The sequence below is a fragment of the Telopea speciosissima genome, chromosome 8 (genome assembly GCF_018873765.1).
Source record: "Telopea speciosissima isolate NSW1024214 ecotype Mountain lineage chromosome 8, Tspe_v1, whole genome shotgun sequence".
NCBI lineage: Eukaryota > Viridiplantae > Streptophyta > Magnoliopsida > Proteales > Proteaceae > Telopea > Telopea speciosissima.
The window spans coordinates 52,766,427-52,790,767 of record NC_057923.1 but is presented as its reverse complement, the minus strand read 5'-3'; the positions used below and the strand labels follow the sequence as shown (position 1 = coordinate 52,790,767).

Below are 24,341 nucleotides of genomic sequence, written 5' to 3'. Positions count from 1 at the left end.
GAGATCATGCACTTTGTTGCTTTTGATGAAGGTAGTCAACAGATTCCAAAAAGAATGGTTTGAATATGTCGGTGTTTCTTTTGTTGCCCTCTCACCCAACAAGCCACCTGAATAGTGACCATATCCCCTCTTCAATAGTTAATATTTAAGTATCTTCATTATTTATTTTCCATATCCTACATTCCTACATAAGCTTTCCTTTTTTATGAATACTAAATAGATTTTCTGTGAACAAGAATAATATGAAGGTGTGTTTACATTTTTTTTGGATGAATAAGTTATATTTACATTTTTTATTCCTATGATATATATGATAAAAATGTCTTTTTATTACTAATTTATTCGTACCTTTTCTCCTTTCCATTTCTTCCCATTTCTTGATTTGTTTATTTTTACAGGTACTGGGTACTGGAATTATTAAAAAAAAAACCCTCATACATATGATGTAACAGGTTCATCTGTTGTAACAAAGAAGGTTACAAAATTTGTAACCATACTTTCTTTGCCCCTATACAATGGCGTGGTACTTAAGATGGAGTGTTTAATAATGTGATTTTGCAACATCCAGGAACCAACATGTGTGCCAAGAGAAGCTGCTCATAAAGAAGATGAGCCAAGATGAGCCAAGTATCAGGTTTATACTGTGCATTCTGCCATGAACCAATTCTGTCGCCTTCATCCTTCTTCCCACCTTTCCCATCTCAGTCTCAACTTTCAGAGCTCTTAGGCTCTATATGGCAACATTTCTGTGTTTTTTGAGTGTTTTTGGGTCTGGCACAGTTTTACGTGTTTCTGAGTTTTTTTGAGCATTTCTGGGTCCTGAAATGTTGTATGGTAACACTGAAAAAAAAAACATTTCTGTAACTAAGAAGAATCAGAAATTTGTATGGGTCGCACTTAACAGAACCGTTCTGTTGTTTACCAAAAATTACGTAATTGCCACCACACCATTGCTTTTATACTTATGGTTTTTTAAGCAAAAAAATGCAAAACATCACAATTAAATACTTAAATTGTTTAGGTAGTACAACCATGAGTTTAAACTATGTATTACAACTGAATTTTAGAGTTGAAATAAAACATAAACAAGAACAATTGATATGCCCATATAAGATTTCATGGACACGTTCTGGTCCTGTTAAGCACTATCTTGTACAGGTCTCCTAACATAGAATGACTCATGTGCATGCATTAAAAGAACCATAGACAACAACACTTCTTCTTTGGTGTCTTCTCTTTCTAGTTGTTCCACGTACGCACTAGACACACGACCATTATGAGCCATTTTTAAAAATAAATCACAAATTAAGAGGTAAAAATAAAATAGAGACACATATTAACGCTCTCTTTGGTACGATTTATATTTTTGTTTATTTGATATATAAACATAAATAGCAAGAATTGGTATGATTTAGTCCTTATTTCTATTTAAAATAAAGTAAAATAAATCAAAATCTATAATCAACTGAACAGCTGTTTATAATTTATAGCAACAAACCAATAATTATTGTTTATGCACTACCTTCTAATATGCATGTGTTATAACAGCTCAAAACTAAGGTTAAATTGGTAATTTCAAACCTTTTATTAACATCTTTTCTCCCTCACTATATCATCGCTCACTTTTCTGCTCTCCTCGTTCTAAACCCAATTTCTACCTGAATTAAACAAAAGTCACCTGTTTCTTTCTTTCTCTCCCTCTCTTGGCACATGAAACCTGGTACTTTCTCTCTCTCTCCTGAGGTGGTGCTGCTGATCTGAAGTGGTTCTACTAAGTTCTCTTACTGCTGATCTGTGGAGTAATGCTGCTATCGCGAGCCTGCACTCATATCTTACCTGGATTGGGGGCGCTACAGTTGGTGTGCTACTAATCCGAGATCTCATGCTTTTCTTCTAATCTGAAGTGAGATGCTTTTGCTCTGAGGTATGGTGTTATTGTTCTGAGGAGTTGTGGAGTGGTGCTGCTGGTCTTTTTATGTTTCCAACTAGTTAGGAGTTTATTGCTCTTCTGTGGTGAGATTTTGCTAACCTGAGAAGTGGGTCTGTTGATAGTGAACATCTCCTGCTGTGAATGATTATAGAGTTCCTTTATGAAGTGTGTTTCAGCTACCCTTTCTTACAGAAGGGGTTCTGTTCTGGGGTGCCTCTGTTTTGGGTGATTTTGTTTCATTCCAATTTCAGGACTGTCTCATTTGGGTGATTCTGTTTTTATCTGTGGACCGAAGTGTTTGTATTGAGGGTCCTGTATGGCTCAGGTTGATCCAAGGTTATTGGGTTATGTTTCTCGAAGCTTGTCATTTTATGCAAGAGTAGCTGATGATCATTCTATTAGAAGTAAGAGTGGAGTCATCGTTGAAGGCTATAGTATTGAGCTTTGTGAAAGGGATTTCTCCCCTTCGAGTTTGTGACAGTGGTAATTTTGATGGTGAATGCTTGACAGTTTCTTTAGTGCTCCACCAGTCCTAGTGGGTCAGTGAATGCTTTGGAGTTTGGAGGAAGCTTCCATTTAGAGATTACAGGTTAATATAGAGGTGGGGAGCCTTATAATTCCTTTGCTGACATTTCAGTTAGTTTACAGGCTGGTTTGGCCCAGAAGGAGAAGCCCCTGGTCTTAGTAGCTAATCAGAGATGGGCAGCTGTTAGCCCCACTTCTGGATTTCTCAATGAGAAATCACATCTAGAATCTAATGCTCCATGGTCTTCACTGTTTATCTCCTCTTCTCATAAGGAGGTAGAGACCAGTAATCTAATTGATCAAAATATCTTATAGTCGCTAGGACCGTTTTAACATCTCCACTACTTCGTTGTTATGCACAAACTTTCTCAGACCAGATTCCAACCTCTCTTCGGTGGTGAATGTGGTTTTGCTTATTTTGTTTGCAGATGGTAGATCTCTATCTTTGCTAAATCGAACCTTGCTTTGTAGAGTGTACATTAGTATTTTCCATTTGGAAGTGGAAATTATAGTTATGAAGGGGTTGGGGTGGTTGGGTTTCAATTGGTGTGACAACAATGCTAGTTTAGTCAAAATGATGAGGTCGTGAAGATTGCAAATGCGGAAGTGGAGTGCAGCAAAAAGAATGGGAAACATATCAAAACAAATAGCAAATCGGATTGAAGAAGCTTATCGGAATTGACGCTGAACAGTTAGTGTCTATTGTGTTTTTATTTTTTTTTTTTTCACGTCACTTTTTATATGGTTTTGTTAAAGACCAATATTGATGGGCATGTGTTTCTTATTTGTCATTTAATTTTTGTATAACATTATTAACGACTAAGGAGAGGGTTCTCGGCTTGGCAGCATGGCTCCTAGAGTGGGGCCAATCACAATGTGTGCGGGAGCATAAATAGGGCGGATATTTTGCATTCATGGGGGCAGGGCAGTCACCTCCCTTTGTGGGCGCAAGCACCATGCTACCAGGCAGAGTTCTTTTTCCCTAAAGACTATTATGGATAGACTAGCATTTTTAACATCATTTTATTTTTCATATAACTATTTGATCACTTTACTAACCGGTGAGACCTACTTTCTATACTTTTGAGTAGATCACATTGTTTTGTGGGTCCTTTCAAATATATTAAAATGTACTTCCCACAAACAACAACTCAGCCTTATCAACTAAATGAGGTTGACTACATGGATCTTTGCCCTCCATTCAGTTCTATTCGAGGTCATACTTGATACAAGGCCTAAGCTATGCATGTCTTTCCTCACTTCTGCTAAGGAAAGTTAGTCTGCCCCAGGCTCTATTAGTTCATTCAATTTGAATCAAATCCGTCTTTTGTACTAAGGCATCCAAAGGCCTCCATTGAACATGGTCATGTCACTTCAAACGACTTTCTCCAAACTTTTTTCATTATATAATCTATTATGTCTAGTACTAACCAAACAATTATTGTTTATAGCCCCATAACCTATTATCATAATTGATTATTCATAAATGGGTCATAAATATAACTATAAATTATGCCAAAGAGAGCCTTAAGACAAAATTAAACTTAAACCATACAGAATCAAAAGCCACATACCATCCAAAACATTAAAAAAAAAGAAAAAACATCACAAATTAACCCTATTCAAAGTTCCATCATTGTTTCCCATCACCATGAACTAATAAAAAAAATTATCCTTGATACAAACCAAAACCTAACTAATCAGCAGAAAAGAGAAGAAAGAAGAAGTAGCAGAAGAGAAAGGGGAAACACACACTGCCGATGGAAGAAGGGAGAAGGCAGCCTGCGATAGAAAGGTTGGAATTACCTATCGCAGGCCCTCCTCTCAAATATATATATCTTCAATATGAAAAAGAAGTGTAAATATGTTAGAGGTTTACAAAATTACCCCTAACCTATTACACAATACACCCTTACAACTAAGGACAAGAAAATACTGAAAAAACATAAAAAAAGCCCCAAACCCAAAGTAGTAAGACTAAAATACCCCTAATTCTCAACACTCCCCCTCAACCTGGAGCATATAGGTCACCCATGCTCAGCTTGTTACAACAAGTGCGAAAATTAGGAGCAAACAACGACTTGGTGAACACATCAGCGAGCTGATCTGAAGAGGAAACAAACAGTCTCAACAAGCTTCTTCATTACTACATCACTAACAAAATGACAATCCACTTCAATATGTTTAGTCCGCTCGTGGTAGACTGGATTACTGACAATATATATGGCTGCCTGATTATCACAGTACATCTGCATTGAAGTGGGTATAGAAAAACCCATCTCAATAAGAGACATGAGCCACATCAACTCTGCTGTAGTATGGGCCACAGCTCTGTACTCAGCCTCAGCGCTGGATCTAGCAATAATAGTCTGCTTCTTGCTACGCCACGACACTAAATTGCCTCCAACAAACGTAAAATAGCCTGTGGTAGAGCGACGATCTCCTGCGGAGCCTGCCAAATCAGCATCGAAATATGCAACCAGATCCAAGTGTTGATTGGGACGATAAAATAGCCCTTTACCTGGAGCACCCTTCAAGTAACGAAGAATGTGGACAGCAACATCCCAATGTGCTTTTTGTGGAGTCTACATGAACTAAATAAGGACTTCCACAGCGAAAGAAATGTCCGATCTAGTAACAGTAAGGTAAATCAGCTTCCCAATCAAACTTCTGTACTGGTGAACATCCTTAAGAGGACCACCATCATCTACTCCAAACTTCTGATGAGGATCCATGGGAATATCCACTGGCTTTGATGGAAGCATACCAGTGTTAGACAAAAGATCTAAAACATACTTCCTCTGGGACAGACTGACAACCTTTCCTGCTTCTCACAACTTCAATACTAAGGAAGTAGTGGAGATCACCTAGATCCTTACTCTGAAACCGCTGCTGTAAATAACACTTTACCTCTGCAATGCCTGCTACATCATCACCCGATACAATGATATGGTCCACATAAACCACTAAAACAACCAACTTGCCACCACGACGACAAACAAACACAGAGTGATCAGAATAGCACTGTGAAAACCCACATGATACCACTGTGGTACTAAACTTCTCAAACCATTCTCTGGGAGACTGTTTGAGACCATAGATAGCTTTCTGCAACTTACATACTAGAGTACCATTCTCCCCCTGAGCAACTTACCCTGGAGGTTGCTCCATTAAAACCTCCTTATGAAGATCACCATATAAAAAAGCATTCTTAATATCCAACTGAAACAACGGCCGATCAAAGTTAATAGCCAGAGAAATAAGCAGACGAATAGAATTCAGCCGAGCAACAGGGCTGAAGATCTCGAAATAGTCAGCATCATAAGTCTGGATACACCCTTTGCAACCAGACGAGCTTTGAGCCGCTCAACAGATCCATCAGGAAGGTACTTGACAGTGCACACCCAACGACACTTAACTAGGTCCTCACTAGGGGGTAACTCTACCAAACTCCAAGTATTATGTGAGAGAGCCTCCATTTCAACATCCATAGCCATTTTCCAACCAGGAAGACAAAGCCTCAGTATGATTTTTAGGTATGGTAGTAGCCGAGAAGGACAACGCAAAATTGTGAACAGAGGATGGAAGGTGGGAAATAGACACATACTTATCCATGGAATAGACAACAATAGACTTTTGAGTACAAGAACAAATACATTTGCATTGGGCAATCGGCAAGTCATCAGAGGATGAGGAAGTCGGACCTTCACCAGAGGAAGGAGCTGGCGGGAGGTAGAGAAACCGTTGGAGCTGGGGAGACGATGGATAATAAGAACTCCCTTCAAAGAAAGTAACATCAGCACTGACAAAATACCTATGGATCACAGGGTCGTAACACTTATACCCTTTCTGGGTATTGGAATAACTAAGAAAAACACACATAGTGGACATAGGTAACAATTTGTCAGTGGTTACATACAAATTGTGAACAAAAAAAATACAGCAAAAAACACGAGGTGGTAACCGAAAAGAGGGTTGCCCAGGGAAAACAATGGAAAAAGGGGATTTATCGGCAAGAACAAACATGGGCATTCGATTAATCAAGTAACATGCAGTGAGTACTGTTGCACACCATAATTGCTTCGGAACATGCACATGCATCATTATAGTTCAAGCAACCTCAAGTAAATGCCTATTCTTGCGTTCGGCCACCCCATTCTGTTGTGGGGTGTACGAACAGCTAGTTTGATGAATAATACCACGGGCAACACAAAATTCAGAAATCTCATTTTGCACAAATTTTAAGGCATTATCAAAATGAAAAATTTTAATAAACATGCCAAATTGTGTTTTTATTTTAGTAACAAAATTTTGGAATACAGAGGGAAACTCAGAACGTTCCTTCAAGAGGTACAACCATGTAAGACGAGAGTGATCGTCAACAAAAGTAACAAAGTACGCAAACCCACTCTTATTCTTGACAGGACAAGAACCCCAAATGTCCAAATGGACCAAGGAAAATAAAGACGAACTACGAGCCACAGAGCAAGAAGGGAAAGAAGCACGATGATGCTTACCCAACTCGTAGGCTTCACACTCAATCTTAGACAAGGATGTAAAAGAAGGAAACAATAACTTTAACCTAGCTAAAGACAAATGACCTAACCGACAGTGCCACTGGTGAGGAGTAACACCATCAACAAAAGTAGCAGCAGAAGAAGAAATAGCAGCACCACATCAAGATAGTATAGTCCATCTTTTTCACCCCCTCCACCAATCCTCTTCCTTGTGTGAAGGTCCTGAAAGACACAGTGAGTAGGAAAAAATGTCACGGGGCATTGTAAAGACTTAGTTAATGCACTTACAAATAAAAGATTCAATGGTAATTAAGGAACATGTAACACAGAGGAGAGAGTAAGGGACGAGGAAGGTGATACTGTACCATGCCCAAACACTAAGGTAGAAGAACCATTAGCTAGGATAGCTGGTGAAGATTGAGTATTATGGGAAAAAGATTTAAATAACAAAGACTTGCCAGTCATGAGAGAAAGCCCCAGAGTCAATGATCCAAGGCGAGGAAGTAGTGGAAAAGAAGGCTGGTGTACCTGCATGAGCAAGAGTAGTAGAGGAAGACGGTCCAGTGGATGTATGAGTGGAGGCCTCTAGACTCTGTAATCACCGTAGTAACTGAGAAAATTCATCACGAGTAAGAGTTGCAGTAGAGCTGCCACCTATTATTGGACCTTGTGGAGAATCACCAGGAGAGACACCATCATGATTCATGACTACCATCTGTCACTAAATGATTGGCTGATTGAGATGCCCAATCTGGCTTACCATGTTTGTCCCAACAATAATCAACACCGTGACCTTCTTCCCACAATGAGTACACTTCCTAGGGGGTTTGTCACTAGAGAACCCACCTGAGAAACAACCAGGGCCACTAGTTCCTTGACCACCACCACCACGGCCTCCCCAAGAGCCATGACCATGGCCTCAACCACAACTAGCAGTAAAGGCAGAATTGTCTTTGGGAGAGGAGTCAGGCTTCACAGGATCAACCATACGCTGAAGTCAAGAAAAAGTATCAGTAAGGGTAGGCACAGTTTCACGAGCAAGAATATGACCCTTCACCTTTTGCAGATTAGAATCCAGGCCAGGTAGAAATTTAGAAACAAAGAACTCATTCCGCTGTGCCTTGAGTTTGTCAATGTTAGTTGTGAGGGGCTGAAAAACATTTAATTCCTCAACAAGACCTTTAAAGGAACTGTAGTAGTCTTGAAGAGGTTTACCAAACTGACGAAGCTGAAACGATTTCTCATAAGATCATATACCCGATTCATATTTTTCTCTTGGGAATAGGTGTCCTTCAGATCGCCCCAAACACCCTTGGCTATAGTATGAAACATCACATTCGCAACAATATCAGGTTCCATGCTATTCCACAACCATATCAAAATCACTGCATTTTCTTGCATCCAATCTTCATAATCACGAGAATCAGAGGCAGGAGGATCAGTGGCAATATATTTGAGCTTCTTTTTAGCCATGATATACACCTTCACAGCCTGAGCCCACAACAAATAATTGGAACTGCCCTTGAGTTTAATGGAGGTAATGGTGACATTCACAGTATCAGTTGAAGGAGTAGCTGAAGTGGTAGCTACAGTGGAAACTTTATCTTTATCCCCAGGCATGGTAACATTATCAAAACCAGCAGCAAAAAAAAATACTAACAGTCTTCCAACAAGCACCAAAAAAAAATAATCCCAACACAAAGTAAATCGATTTGATCACAGTACTGAAAGGATCCAAATCAAGAAGAATGGCACAGGTAGAACACCACCAAATCAGCAACCGATAATCCTTAGGAAAGAAACCACCACCAATCCTAGGATTGTAAACACAATAGGAAAGACTTCCACAAACCACCCACAAGTAGCAACACTTGATTAACACCAACAAAAAAAAAAAACAAAAACAAAAAAGAATAAAATCAATTACAAGGTTTTAGAAAACCCTGACAATAATCGATTTCACAAACTTTGGGAAACAACACTTGAATTTGACCTGAGTTCAACTCACCATTAATCAGGCATGAGAAACTCCTTCAACAACACTAGAACTAGCAGCAATTATCAAGCATATGAGCAGCACCCGTCATGGCAACAACAACAATCGAGAAAAAAATAGGGCAGAAAACAAATCGATCTCCAGTGAAGAAGAGACCCTCCATGCTTCAACCAGAATTCTCCATAGCAGCAACAGGAGCACAGGCAAGGATTAATTTAGTACTCCATTCATCAACACAGGAGTCTGTAATCCATCAAAACAAAACCACAGCAATAGTGGCTGCACACCACAAAACAAAACAAAAAAACTGGGAAACGAAAAAGGAGATCAGCAGAAGAGGATTGAGGGATCTCTTCTACTGATTAGTATGGCTCTGATACCATGATACAAACCAAAACCTAGCTAATCAGCAGAAAAGAGAAGAAAGAAGAAGTAGAAGAAGAGAAAGGGGGAACACACACTGCCGATGGAAGAAGGGAGAAGGCAGCCTGCAATAGAAAGGTTGGAATTACCTATCGCAGGCCCTCCTCTCAAATATATATATCTTCAATACGAAAAAAGTGTAAATAAGTTAGAGGTTTACAAAATTACCCCTAACATATTACAGAATACACCCTCACAACTAAGGACAAGAAAATACTGAAAATACATAAATAAATATAAAAAAAAACCCCCAAAACCCAAAGTTGTAAGACTAAAATACCCCTAATGCTCAACAATCCTTAACATACATCTTCCAAACCAACCATAGAAAAAACTACTATCAGTCTATAGTATGAAGGAGTATGGACTTCCTATGTGCAGGGCATAAAATCAAGGCTTCTCCCCATTGCGGGTCAAATATCACCCTTATAAGTGCCTTCTCATATGTAACCCCATCCAGTTCATACCCTATCTCAAGCACTTCCAAGGCCTTTGTAACACCATACAATTTTGTTGTATATTGGGTTGATGCACTAGATAGAGATGCATCTCTCTCTATCCTTGATCTACTCATGTCTTGAATGACCTTGACGGCCAGTGCCCAATCACCGGATCTGGTCCTCCTCTTCGTATTACCCTTTTAAGTGCTTTCTCATAAGTAACCTCATCCAGTTCATATCCTATCTCAAGCACTTCCAAGGCACTTGCAACACCATACAATTGTGTTGTATACTGGGTTGATGCACTAGATAGAGATGCATCCCTCTCTATCCTTGATCTACTCATGTCTTGAATGACCTTGACGGCTAGTGCCCAATCACCGGATCTGCTCCTCCTCTTCGTATTAGGAGTCCTATCATGCATGTGGGTTGGAGCCTGGCTTGGAGCAGTGTGTGAATAGGTTCAGGATTAGTGTTGGGTATGACATCTATCCCATTAGCTGAGCTAGACTCATCAATAGACTCATGGGCATCCCTCTCCGTCTCAATTGCCTCAATATGAGCAAATGCATTTTGATTGACCATCCCTCCATCACCACTTACATATGTACCTCCAAAAATCATGCACAACTTTGGCCACTATGGAAGTCCATATTTCTTAAAATTAATCCATGTAGGGCTTGCTTGACATACATTAGTATTCAAAATCAGCTACACAATAGTAAGGCATATCAGTCATTCTATTTATCTTTAAAAAATAATTCAATGGTAAAGTTATAATCATACCTCTATATGCCTATCCTATATCGAGTCATCATCAATAGTATAGGATCTTGTCACACTATTCCAACCAAATCCGGTTGTGTCAAGTAACTTCTTAAAACTAGTATATGTTAGAAAATACATTCTCATATCCAATCCCTTATAATGGTTTTGATGATAACAAACACATGATCATACTAACACTTTCTAAAAGCTTAAGAAGTCACAAAAAGGTTCTAATCACAAGAAGACTCAAGTCACAAGGCAAAGTCATAGAGATGCTGAAACCTCAGAAAAATAAATCAAGAAGTTTGAAGATTGAAGAACATCACCTAATAAGACTCAAGAGAAGACTCAGGACACCCATGTGTGCAAAGCAGCAAATATATACTTAGATCACACGGGAACACTTTGCATGATGTATTGCACGAGATTAATAAAAATTTGCATTTCAGTCATGCATATACATTTAAAGACCTTAGGAGGTGTTTATATAGGCCTTAGAGACTTTAACATATGAGGGGATGAATGTCAGTCAATTTCCCATTTGAAACAGACTGTCAAAATGACCAAAACAGTTAAGCGATCGATCCATCGATCGATCGGCCCATAGGTCATTTTCGACTGTTATAAATAAAAGGTCTACCGGTTTCAACCGGTAGCCCAAACAGTCGGTCCACCGGACATCGATCGACAGGCTAGGCCCAATCCCAACGGCTCTATTTTACCCCAACGATCCAGTGGTCGACTGGTAGACCCAAAAACTAGCCGTTTTATAACCGTTGGAGCTATTTTGACACATCTTTTGAGCATTAATTAATGCCTATAAATACCAGACGTGTCAAACCTTTTCACCATCACTACTGTCCAAATAATATTTTATTGTGCGATGAAAAAATTAATTCAAAGCTCTATGTGCCATCACTGAAGTCAAGAAGTTTCTCATCATCCTAGGTTGACTTCCTTGTTCAAGACCTTGCTCCATTGAAGTGTACTTCTTAAAGGGAGCTCTAGAAGGTCAAAGCATTCTTGCACTCATATTTGCATATCATCATTCACAATGTAAGGAGTAATTGGCACACTCCTTGCCTAGGTAACTTTCTTTTCAATTTATTTATGTACTTGATTTCTTGCTCTTGAGTTGGGTTAACCGTAGATAAGCAAGGTGGTTTTGCACTAACCTAGACTGTACTTGGGATTGTGCAAAGGATTCTCTTATCTTTAAAAGATTTAGGATCCTCTTATCCTGGTAAAAAGATTGTAAAAGTGTTCTTCCCCACCTATTATATTGAAAGGGAGAACTAGTGAAATTCTCTCAAGGTTGAGAGGAGTGGATGTAGGCCTGGTTAGCCGAACCACTATAAAATCTTGTGTCTCTTTATCGTATGCATTTTATTTTATCTTACCTTGTCTTAATTTAAAGAACAAATTGAAAGAATTTTTAAAAAGGCATTTATTTCACTAGTGATAACCTATTCACCCCCCTCTAGGTTAACCCACACTGTACTCTTGTCTCAGTTTGTTCATCTTGTTCCTCATTTGCAAATAAGAGTATTTGTCACCGGTTACTTTGGTAAACTGTTCCATAATGTTTCTCCACCTTGCCTTGTTAAATGTACTTGTTGTTTTGTTGCCCTTTCTAACTTCACTTATCATAATGTTGACAAAGATGTCTATATTGTTTCAACTCCACTTGGCATTCTCATTTTGTGAATTTGCCATTTTCCTACCTATTTAAACAAACAAACAGACCAACCATAATTCAAGTATTGCAGTTATCAAAAAAGAGAGATAACTTAATGCAAATCACTAATGAGGTTTGTGATAGGTTGTCTACCATCAAAATTGACAACCTGGTTCTCACCACAGTGGCTGTAAAATGAATTCAGGCTTCACAATTTCGTTGCCTTTTCATGTATGCACATCCCAAGAAATTTAAGACCCAATGGATAAGGGAATAAATAGGACTAACAATCTCTGATTCAGCCACAAGTATGATAGTAGTAGGAACTAAGAGTTGAAATGATAAAATTACACTAACATAAATCAGCAAGTATTTCCCCTAATATAGATCAGCAATATTCTCCAAGCTATCATCCAAAAAAACATGGATCTTCTTACTCTACCATACAGATTCTCCAAGCTATCATCCATAAGTACTTATCTTCATGTTTTATAGATTTCGAGTCAATATCATTACTCTACCATAAACAACCAAAAATTTACTTCCAACCTCATTCAAGAATCAAGATCACCACCCTCTTAAATCATTTTTAACCCCATTTGAATGAACAGAAAAAAGATACAGTGGTCTATAGAAGTAAAAAACGATAAAAAATTAGGGGAAAAAGAGTTTGGTTTCCAGCATACATGGATCTTCTTAATCAGAGGGGTAAATTTCAAGTAATGAACACACAACTACTACAAGGAAAGCAAAATGGCATTCAAATCGAGAAAGACCACAAGTTATCATAAGGATATGAAATTACAGAGGTCTATAGAAGTAAAAAAAATGATTCCTAACATGTAGAAGAACAAACCCTAAATCAAATTGGCGTTCAAATCGAGATACATACCTAGGGTAAGTAGAGGTCGAGTGCGAAGAAGGAAGAGCAACAGAGGTTCAGCGCCACTGAGAGTTGTAGAGGTTTACCGTGAAGAGAGCACTAGATTTCGAGCCAAAGCCACGAAGAGTTGCAGAGGTTTACCGCATAGGGAGAGCACCAGAGTTCGAGCCAAAGCCACAGAGAGTTGTAGAGGTTTATCGTGAAGAGAGCACCAGAATTCGAGCCAAACCCACGGAGAGTTGCAGAGGTTTACCGCATAGAGAGAGCACCAGAGTTCGAGCCAAAGACAAAGAGTTGCAGAGGTTTACCACGAAGAGAGCACCAGATTTCGAGCCAAAGCCGGAGAGTTACAGAAGGTATATCGCATAGAGAGAGCACCAAAGTGAAGAGAGAATGTGAGATTGTAGGGCAAAAGACGGAGAGTTGCAGAGGTATTCTTGCGAGTGAAGAGAGAATGTGAGGTTTTAGGGAAAAACATCACATATATTATGTTTTTCTTGGAAATTCCCAAATTACCCTCGTTAACTTAAGTAGGCATGATGTTTCTCCAAAAATTGGTAGAAGTGTTTCTTTAATGTGAGAAACATGATTTTGTTGTTTTTTAAATGGGGCTCAAAAGTGTACCAAGTGCCGGTTCGTTTAAAAAATAATAATAAATAAACCGGACATACCATACAATTTTTACCCCGTTTTTATTCCAAAAAATGGAAAAACACTAAAATCATGTTTATTTTTTGTTTTTTTGAAACGAATTGGACGCTTGGCACACTTTTGAGTCTCTATTGCAAGACACCAAAATCATGTTTCTCACATTAGAAAAACGCTTTTACCAATTTTCAGAAAAATATCACGTCCACTTAAATTAACGAAGGTAATTAGGGAATTTCCACGAAAAACATAACATAAGGTATGTTTTGCCCTAAAACCTTACATTCTCTCTTCACTCGAAAGGAAGGCTTTGGAACTCGTCATTTGTACCCTAAAACCTCACATTCGATCCTCACGGTCGTGCTCTATCTTTTGTGGTAACCTTTGCAACTTCCGGTGGTCTCTCTCTTCGCAGTAACCCCTACAACTCCGGTGGTCTCTCTCTTTGCGGTAACCTCTACAACTCCGTGGGTCTCTCTATTGCATTAACATTTGCAACTCTGGTGTCTCTCTCTTGCTTGCGGTAACCTCTGCAACTCTAGTGCCTTTCTCTTGCTGGTGGTAACCTCTGCAACTCCGGTGTCTCTCTCTTACGGTAACCTCTGCAACCCTAGGTATGTATCTCGATTTAATTTAGACTTTGATTTAAGGTTTGTTCTTCTATAAAATTTAGGAATCATTTTTTATGTTGTACGTGCCTCTTTAAATTTTGATTTGTGGTGTTTATGGTAGATTAAAATTTGATTTGTGATGTTTATGGTAGAGTAAATGTCGCTGATTTATGGTGTATCAATGGATTTTTTAATGAAGTTATATGAACAATTTTTAATAACATTGTTGCTGATCTATGGTGTTTCAATGGATTTTCTAATCCCTACTAAAACATGTACCACTCGATGCTCTGTTTTTGTGGCAGAAATAATATTGTGCTTTTTCCTGTTAACTTTCAAAACAATGTTTGCATTCCAGTGGAATGCTGCAGTCGTTAACCCAAGGATGCCTAGGTTTTGTTTGTCTCTGCTATACCAATTGCATTGGATAATGACTATAAAACAATTCCTTGGTTATTTCTGATCAAGCATCCTATAGAACCTGGGCTATGTTGCCTCTTGAGACCGACTATTATTCTTCAGTTTAACAGCTTTTCATAACTATGCAGATGAAGCTTAGTGGATTTCAATTTCCCCATTCTTCTTCTCAATTGATTGAAGCTTGTTAGAATGGATGAAGAGACTAGTGATTCAGTGAGGTTGGAACTTTGCATGGCTTTTTTGGGCTAGTGTTGATAGAAGTGGTAAAGAGGTTAGAAAGGATGCGAGAAAGAGTCCATTAGAAGATTGAGACTATAGCTTGCTGTCTTCCAGGTTTGGAAAGTAAAATATCTCTTAAACTTCTTGTGACTCAGTTGAACCTTAGATAATTAGGACCAAAGATATGACTTAAGAGAAAAATCTGCTTTAGTAGTCACTCCAAATTGTTTGTTCAATGCATCATTATCTACTATATTTATTGCTTACTGATCATTTTTTATGCCATGCCTACGAGGAAGGACTTACTTATGTTGTAGATTATTATTTTGTTGTAACTATGTGCAATCTAGTCATCTAATTTTCTCTTTCTTTTGGGAACTTATTACTTTGAGAAATTGACTTCTTTGATTATAAAACCAAATGGGGTTAAAAATGATTTAAGAGGGTGGTGATCCTGATTCTTGCTGATCTATGTTAACCTGAGTATTTGAATTATGATTGATCTATTTGTTCGTTTAAATAGTTAGGGAAATGGCAAGTTCACAAAATGAGAATGCCAAGTGGGGTCAAAACAATATAGACAACTTTGTCAACATTATGGTAAGTGAAGTAAGAAAGGGCAACAGAACAACAAGTACATTTAACAACGCAGGGTGGAGAAACATTATGTAAGAGTTTACCAAAGTTAAAGTGTCAAGTACTCTTATTTGCAAATGAGGAACAATATGTACAAACTGAGATAGGAGTACAGTAGTTTTAATAAGTTACTTGACACAACCGGCTTTGGTTGGAATAGTGTGACAAGAACCCGTATTATTGACGATGACTCGATATGGGATAGGCAAATAGAGGTATGATTATAACTTTACGATTGAATTATTTTTAAAGATAAATAGAATGGCTGTAATACCTTACTATCACGTAGCTGATTTTGAATACTAATGTATGTCAGGCAAACCCTACATAGGTTAAGTTTAAGAAACATGGACTTCCACAGTGGCCAAAGTTGTGCATGATTTTTGGAGATACATACGCAAGTGGTTATATCAAGGCAACTGAGACGGAGAGGGATGCCCATGAGTCTGTTGATGAGTCTAGCTCAACTGATGGGATAGATGTGATACCCAACACTCAACCTGAACCTACTCACACACCGGCTCGAAGCCAACCTCCAACCCACAGGCATAATAGGACTCCTAATACGAAGAGAAGGAGGAGCAAATCCGGTGATTGGACACTGGCCGTCAAGGCCATTCAAGACATGAGTAGATCAAGGATAGAGGAATGCATCCTTATCTAGTGCATCAACCCTGCAAACAACAGACTTGTATAGTGATACAAGGGCCTTGGAAGTGCTTGAGACAAGGGTATGAACTGGATGAGGTTACATATGAGAAGGCACTTAAAAGGGTGATGTCTGACCCGCAATGGAGAGAAGCCTTGATTTCATGCCCCATACATAGGAAGTCCATACTCCTTCGTACTCTAGATTGATAATGGTTTTTTCTATGGTTGGTTTGGAAGATTTATATTAAGGATAATTTTTTATTTATTTATTCATGGTGATGGAAAACAATGGTGGAACTTTGAATAGAGTTAACTTGTGATGGTTTTTTTCTTTTTTTCTTTTTTCAATGCTTGGATGGTATGTTGCTTTGGATTCTGAATGTTTTAAGTTTAATTTAATCTTAATATGTGTCTCTATTTTATTTTTACCTCTTAATTAGTGATCTATTTTTAGGAATGGCTCATAATAGTCGTGTGTCTAGTACGTACTTGAAACAACTAGAAAAAGAAGACACCGAAGAAGAAGTGATGTTGTCTATGGTTCTTTTAATGCATATACATGAGTCAATCTATGACTATGTTAGGGAACCTATTCAAGATAGTGCTTTAACAGGACCAAAATGTCAGTAAAATGTAAGATGGGCATGTGGATCGATGTTTTGAACAATATAAGATGGAACGACATGTCTTCCTCAATCTTGAATCTTTATGCGAGAGCGTGGATGGTTAACAGATGCTAGATTTATCAGAGTTGATAAGCAGTTAGCTATGTTTATATCTATAGTTGACCATAATGACCGGTATAGAGACATAGCGGAAGATTTTCGACATTCTCCAGAGACCATAGGCAAAGTGTTTAACAGAGTGTTGATGGCATTCTTAAAGCTGACAGAAGAGAATATAAGAACTCCAAACTTGACTCGTGTTGCAAAAGATATATATGAAAATCCAATAAACTATCCATTTTTTAAGGTATGCATAACAACTTACAAATTTATATTTATTAACTAATCAATCTCATATGTAGTTTGATTTGATGATATTGTTAATATGAATTGTATTAGGATTGTATCGGTCTCATTGATGGCACTCATATTTTTGTCATAGTACCGATCAAGGTACTAAAACTGGGGTCTCGGTGCCAATTCGGCTCTTGGAAAAACCGAGACGAGTCGAGATCTTGCCGAGTTGGTGCATTTTTTTTTCCAACTCGAAGCCTCAACTTTGGTTCAACCCGAGATCCGAGATCTATCGAGTTTTGTCAAGTTAGGTAAGGTATTTAAGTGGTAGATGGGTTAAAAAAATGGGTCGAAACTGAGGTCCAAACCAAGATCCGAGATCTCGCCAAGATATTGCACTTTTGAGACTCGCAGGCAGTCTCGTCTCGGCTTTTCCAAAAACCGAGAAACTCGGCGAGATCTGGCGAGTTCTTGAACTATGGTACCGATTAAGAAACAAATACCCTATAGAGGCAAAAAAGGAGACAGCACACCAAATGTCATGTGTGCATGTGCACATGTCATAAAATTCACATTTGTGTATAATGGTTGGGAGGGCTCCGCAAATGATTGTCCGGTATTTGCAACGGCTCTAACAAATCCAAGCTTAGGATTTCCTCACCCTCCTCCGGGTAAATACAAGATCGCTTTAATTTTTCATTCTAATTGTTCTGTTGTGTATACTTGTATTGATTGTTTGTTTGTGCAATATATGTTAGGTAACTATTATGTGGTTGACTCTAGATACCCATCTATAACTGGGTTCTTAACACCATTCAAGGGTCAGAGATATCATCTGCAAGATTTTAGAGGTAGCGGTACACAACCAAGGACAACATGAAACTATTCAACCATAGGCACTCTTCAGTTAGGAATGTCATAGAACGGAGCTTTGGATCTTCGAAAAAAAAAATCTATTTTGAGCAAAATGTCATATGGGTATCCTATAAAAACTCAAAGCGCCATCGTCATTGCTCGTTGTGCCATTCACAACTTCATTCGTGACGAACAAGAGAAAGACAAAATATTTGAAGAGTATGGAGATGAAGATAAGAAACCGAAAGAAGCACCGGAAGATGATGTTTTTCAGCCTAAGAGTGGTTCTACCTCAACGTAATAGGGCAAGAGAGATGGATGTACTTAGGAAGAGAATTGCGAACAAGTTAGCAACAAAGCACGGATTGCCCCACATTTCTTGATTCATAGTTTGTAATAATTTTAGAGATTTACATTGATGTCTATTTATACTATCATTTTGATTATATGCTTTAAAATGCCTTTGTTTTAAAATTCATATTTCCACTATTTGCAATTTTCTTTTTCAAACAATAATCCCAAATTCCATATCTTTAACTTCAATTATCTTACAGAGAGATGAAAGGTGAAGGTTCAATGTGTCCTTGTGGTCAGGGTCAGATTGTGTTGAAGATGTCTCGTACACACAGAAACCCAGGACGATGGTTTTTTCAAATGCCCCGCAAATAAAGATCATGTAGGATATTTCAAATGAGTAGACGCCCACAATCTCGAGGAGGATATTGATGAGCGCATCCATGATACTGTTCTCAAGATTGGCATTCGTACTCATCCACCAAGAGGAAATTGGTCGAAGTATTTTGTATTCGATGTTACAACCTTCTTGTTGATATGGAACATGATCATATCAATTGTTCTTGTTTATGTTTTATTTCAACTCCAGAATTCAATTGTAATAACTTGTTTAAACTCATGGTTGTACGACCTAAACAATTTAAGTAGTTTTTAAATGTGATGTTTGTATTTTTATTTTTATTTTTTTTGCTTAAAAAACCATAAGTATAAAAGCCCTGGTGTAGGTGGCAATTACGTAATTTTTGGTAAGTGCGACCCATACAGATTTCTGTTTGTTCTAAGTTACAAAAACGTTTTTTTTTTTTTCAGTGTTACCATACAGCATTTCATGATCCAGAAACGCATAAAATTGTGTCGAACCCAAAATCATTCAAAAAAAACAGAAGTGTTGCCATACAGAGCCGTAGTCTCCCATATCCTTGTTCCAGCAATCATGGCAAGCAAGGAAGATCCAGCAAGCAATGTTGCCCACCACTCCAACCTACCATGTTCTCTTCTCTAATAAGCTTTCCTCTTTGTCTTAGTTCTCTCTGTTGTGATGGTGGAAGGGGGTCGTCTCATCTTCATTACAAGTCGAATCAGCCGAAACAACATTAAGATCTAGCATAACTAAGACAAAGTGGTGAGGACTCTTGCTAAGACACCATGACGAGCCAAAACAGCATTAAGAAACCATTTGGACAAGCTTCCGAATAGTTCTAGAGGCCCTATTCTCATAACTTCGCATTACTTGAACTAGGTCTGTCGTAAGAGGCTGGAATAGGAAGGGAACAAATTGCTACTCCCACAATTTACCATAATTAGAGAACTCGCGAGATCTCGGCGAGTTTCTTGATTTTTGAGAAACCGAGACGAGATGGGATACGTTACAAAATAATACAAGATCTCAGCGAAATCTCGGATCTCGGGTTGGCCCATGGAAATGACCCATCTACTATGTATTTACTTACCTAACTCGACATATCTCGGCGAGATCTTGGATCTAGAGTTGAGATCTCGGGTTTACCCATGGAAATGACCCATCTACTATGTATTTACTTACCTAACTCGACAGAACTCTTATATGCTTGTTCTGGAGCACTATATGCAACATTACAGCAACACTATATCATAAGAAGACTATGTGACACTAGCGGGGACTGAATACTTGATTCATAGTCATTTTATGTGATGATAGTTGTAACATTGTTAAACAGTTTGATGTATCACTTTAACATTTCTAATTCTTATTTAAGTTGTTTAGCTATTAATTGAATGTTTTGCTTGCTTTCTATTACTAAATTATGTGTAGAGTATGGTATTTTAGTACGTCATCGCCTACCAACCTATGGTCCGAATTGAAACTCATATTTGGACTTTGTTTTTGCGAAATCTAATAGTGCCATTGTGTTTAAATGACCTAAAATAGGCTGAATACCAAGTTTCAGATCCAAACTAGGTCTAAAACCCACCGAGTTGAGGCTTCGAGTAAAAAAAAAAAAATGCACCAACTCGGTGAGATCTAGACTAGACTCGGTTTTTTCAAGGGCCGAGTTGGTATCGAAACCCGAGTTTTAGTACCTTGTAATTTACCGGTGAACCTATTAATTGAGTCTTGTTCAAGATTTTCCTATTTGTACAGCTTATGATAAGCATCCACACTAGAAATAACATCATATTGTCAAAAATGGAGAAAATATGCCTAAAAATCAATTTGGACAAGCTTCCAGATTGTTCTGGAGACCAAATGGACGACTCTGGGACTTCGAATTCTTTCATCATTAACACTGAAGCTTCAGTAATGGAGGTGACGAGGACTCTTGCTCCCCTCACATCAGGCATGGTGGTGGCAGCGATGTCTTTCGCCTTCAGCTTCGATATTCTTAAGAAGCAAAGTGATGCCACTGACGCCATTGAAGTTGAAAACAATGAAGATGAAGATGACGACGGCGACGAGGCAATGAATGGAATCTCACTATACTGCCGGGTTTCATTATATGAGTCACCTCCTCCCGATGAGTGAAGATCGTGCTGGACCTCCTACTGACACTGGCTTTCACTAAGGCTTGTGGTGCAGGCCAAGAATAGGATGCAAGCCAAGATCGAAATCTGGCAGAGAAAGACTAGAAGAGAGGCCGAAGTTTTGGGGATTTAAGAATAGAATGCCTACTGGCTGAGAGGAGGGGAAGAAAAGATGGGGAAGGGGGGGAATATCCAAAACACCACTTACCTCTTTGTGCTGCAGAAACAGAGAAGGAGAGAAATAGAAGAAGACATGCCACTAGAGAGGGGGAAGAAGAGGGAGAATGCTTCATGCAGGAGAGAAGAGAAGACTCAAGAGTTCCAAGCTGCTTTTAATTTTTTGTTCATTATTGATACTGGGGGACAGTTTAGGAGAGGGTAAATCTGAAAAGAAATCAGAGGGGATAATGGAGAACAGAATAGGAGAAGAGTAAAAGATAGGAAGAAATCAGATTAGCAGGGGAAAGAAGAAGAACCAGTAGAGGAAGAAGAAGAGGGGGGGCAGAAGAGAGAGAAGTGCATACGCACAACTCACACTCAATTGAATCTTTTATTTCTTCTTTTTCATTCTATTCCATGCCTGGCCGAATGGCCTGTACAACTTAAATAATGAAACAAAAACACAGAAGAGACTGTTGATCTCCCCTTGGGAAGGCCAAACAACAAAAGACTGTTGATCTCCCTTTGGGAAGACCAAACAACATAGGGATAACAGCTGGGCTGTTGCGTAAAACGATGGAGCATAAAGAGCTTAAGAATTCCAACAGCCTTTGACTTGAAACAACTTAAAAGAAAACTGGGCCTAAATGAGCCTGACCCGAAATTACATATGAACCCAAAAATAAACCAAAATATCTTGGGCCACCTGGACAGTCAAGAGTCAATATTTCTTTGATTTCCTGGGCTGCATGTGCAAACAGGGGGCCAAGGAGGCCTGGGCCTGGGCCTAAGCTGGTACCTTGTAGGGTGCTTGACTGGGCCTAGGCTGGGCTTGGCAGGGGCTGCCGATTGTCCTACATCAGCTTGTCTTTGTCTAGCCTACATTGGGTGGGTCATACCCCCATACTGAGAGCTTTACGACATGGGCTCCTCAGAAGCTCTTCTTGACCTGTTATTCCCATAGTTGTCAAGGAGTCCAGGCTCTTTGTTGGGTCCAAGACAAAAGCACACTTTGTTGACACTCCAGGAATTTCGCTGATATACATTTATTTCTTTGTTTTTCAATGAATATGCTTATATTATATCCTATGCTTTGTTTATAATATGATTTTCTCAAATTAGGTGATTACTTTATATTATAATATTATATTGTGTTGATATGATGTTTATGCTGCATATAAACATAAGGGAAAAAGAATGCTACCTGGTCACGTGGCCAGCATGGCTCCAGCGCCTTGACACAAAACTGCCCTGCCCCCATGGAAAGGCGGAAACCCGCCCAAGTTGATGCTTGCATGAGCGTTCCCATTGGCCAGCGAGTGCGTGTAGGCTCAAGAGGCCCAGGCAGCGGTCTCTCTCCCTAAACATAATTATATAAAGGAGAAATGTTCTGTGGGGAAAGTGTACCCCCTACACCTAGACACTCCGGGGAGCGAAATGACCGCTCCACCCCCCATGAAATGCAAAATGACCCCCTTGTTGAGGCTTCTGTGTGCACTCCTATTGGCCTCCGCGCAGGTGCAGGAGCCGCACTCCCAGACAGAATTACATATAGTCATATACTACATGCCTAAGGCGTCTAGTAATGTTGAGTTGGATCACGAAGCACCTAGACCCAGGCAGGATCTTCTTGAACAAAGTTTAATGCTGATTTGGTCTTCAAAAAACTGGGCAACAATTGATGCACTTGTAGCAGATCACACAATGAAATTGATTGAATTAGAAACAAAGAAGAAAATAGAAAATAGAGAAGGATAGGATTGGATCGAGTATCCCCTCTCGCCATACCTGTCTCTCACAGCCATTAATGGCTTTAACCAAGCTCATTCTTTTCTCAAACTCGACTTGCCTGTTTCAGCCCTTTTTTCTTTATTTAAATAGTAACCAATTAAAACCAGAGTCTTCTTGAAATAAAATAAAATCCTAAACTCCTAATAGCAATCTAATTAACTACCAAATAGAGAATCCTAAAAATAGAAACTACCCATTACATAAAAACAACCCTATAAAATAGAAATTTCTCTAGTCTAATATACCCCCCACACAAGGTATAACTGAATCCTAAAATTTCTCCTAATCCAGATCAGCTTGACAGCTGCTTTCGACTTGAAAAGAAGACCTCCACACACAGCAATATTGCCTTTAACTTGATCTTCACCGGCTGGCCATGGGGCCCACCAAATCTGGTCATGATCTCCTTTAACTACTGGTCAATATCCTCCCAAATAGGTAAGCTCAATAGCTAATGGGAAGCACTTGATTATGGAAACATCTCCTTGAAATCAGCGAGCTAGATGGCCATAAGATCTGGAAAATATTTCTCCAAATAAAGCTGGTCAACCTGGAATTAATCCTCCTTCGAATCAGCAAGATCAACAGCTATATTCTCCCCCCAAATAAGGCTGGCCAATAGCTATCCTTGGGCAGAATATAGGCTTGGAAATTGGAATGAAATAATCCCATAATATGGGCCAGGTATGTACCTAGCTTGAAACCCAATCGATGTACTAAATCTGCATCACCTAGGCAACGTTTACGCGGGTGCCTTGGCCCTTGTTGCCTAGGTGCCCCTCCAATGCCTTGGGTCGCCTTGGCAACTATGGTTGTTCCTGCTTTTGCAAGACCTTAAACTCCTTTTGATTCCTCATGTCACCACAGGTTTCGATTTCTGACCAGAGGTCCAGAACAGGAGAGAACCATTAAAGAAGTTGTCACAGAGCTCATCGAGAAGATCGGAAAACTGAACTCGACCTTGGCTTGGGCAAACTCTTTTGGTGCATAGTTCAAAGGTAGATGAAGATGATTTGGGTTAGGTTAAACTGTTAAAGCCATACATGTTTTTGTAGCTTTGGCTCAAGTAGAACCATTTATCCAAGCTAAGCCGTTTGAAATTACTTATGTTGTCCCAATATCAAATTGCTCTTAAGAGGGAGACAGGTTAGAAAAGAGAGTTTACAAAATCTGTTGTAACGTGATTTTGTAACCAGCTCAGTTAAACACATTAACACTAATATAAAATTATAAACATGTATATATAGATTTTCTTTGTATAGTTTTTTCTAATTATCCAAATACAAAGAAAACTTTCAGGAAAAGAGAAAAAAAAAAACAACACTCATTTATCATCAATCATCAGCATCTCAAGCCACCTTCTCAAAATTTTCTTCATTCTTTCATTTCTTCTCAAATTGTTTAAAGGGCCTGCAACACTGGACTGGTTGACAGAT

General features: G+C 38.9%; 1 protein-coding gene and 1 long non-coding RNA gene across 4 annotated transcripts in view; both read right to left on the bottom strand.

Moving 5' to 3' along the window:
* Nucleotides 1–24,341, bottom strand: part of LOC122671851 — a 41,149-nt gene that overhangs the window by 4,691 nt on the left and 12,117 nt on the right. The gene's annotated exons all lie outside the window — the stretch shown is intronic.
* LOC122671852 lies at nucleotides 126–24,070 on the bottom strand. The gene is made up of 3 exons (XR_006334403.1): nucleotides 23,802–24,070; nucleotides 19,997–20,000; nucleotides 126–176 (listed from the first exon to the last, which is right to left on the bottom strand). It is a non-coding gene; the product is annotated as an uncharacterized LOC122671852 (long non-coding RNA).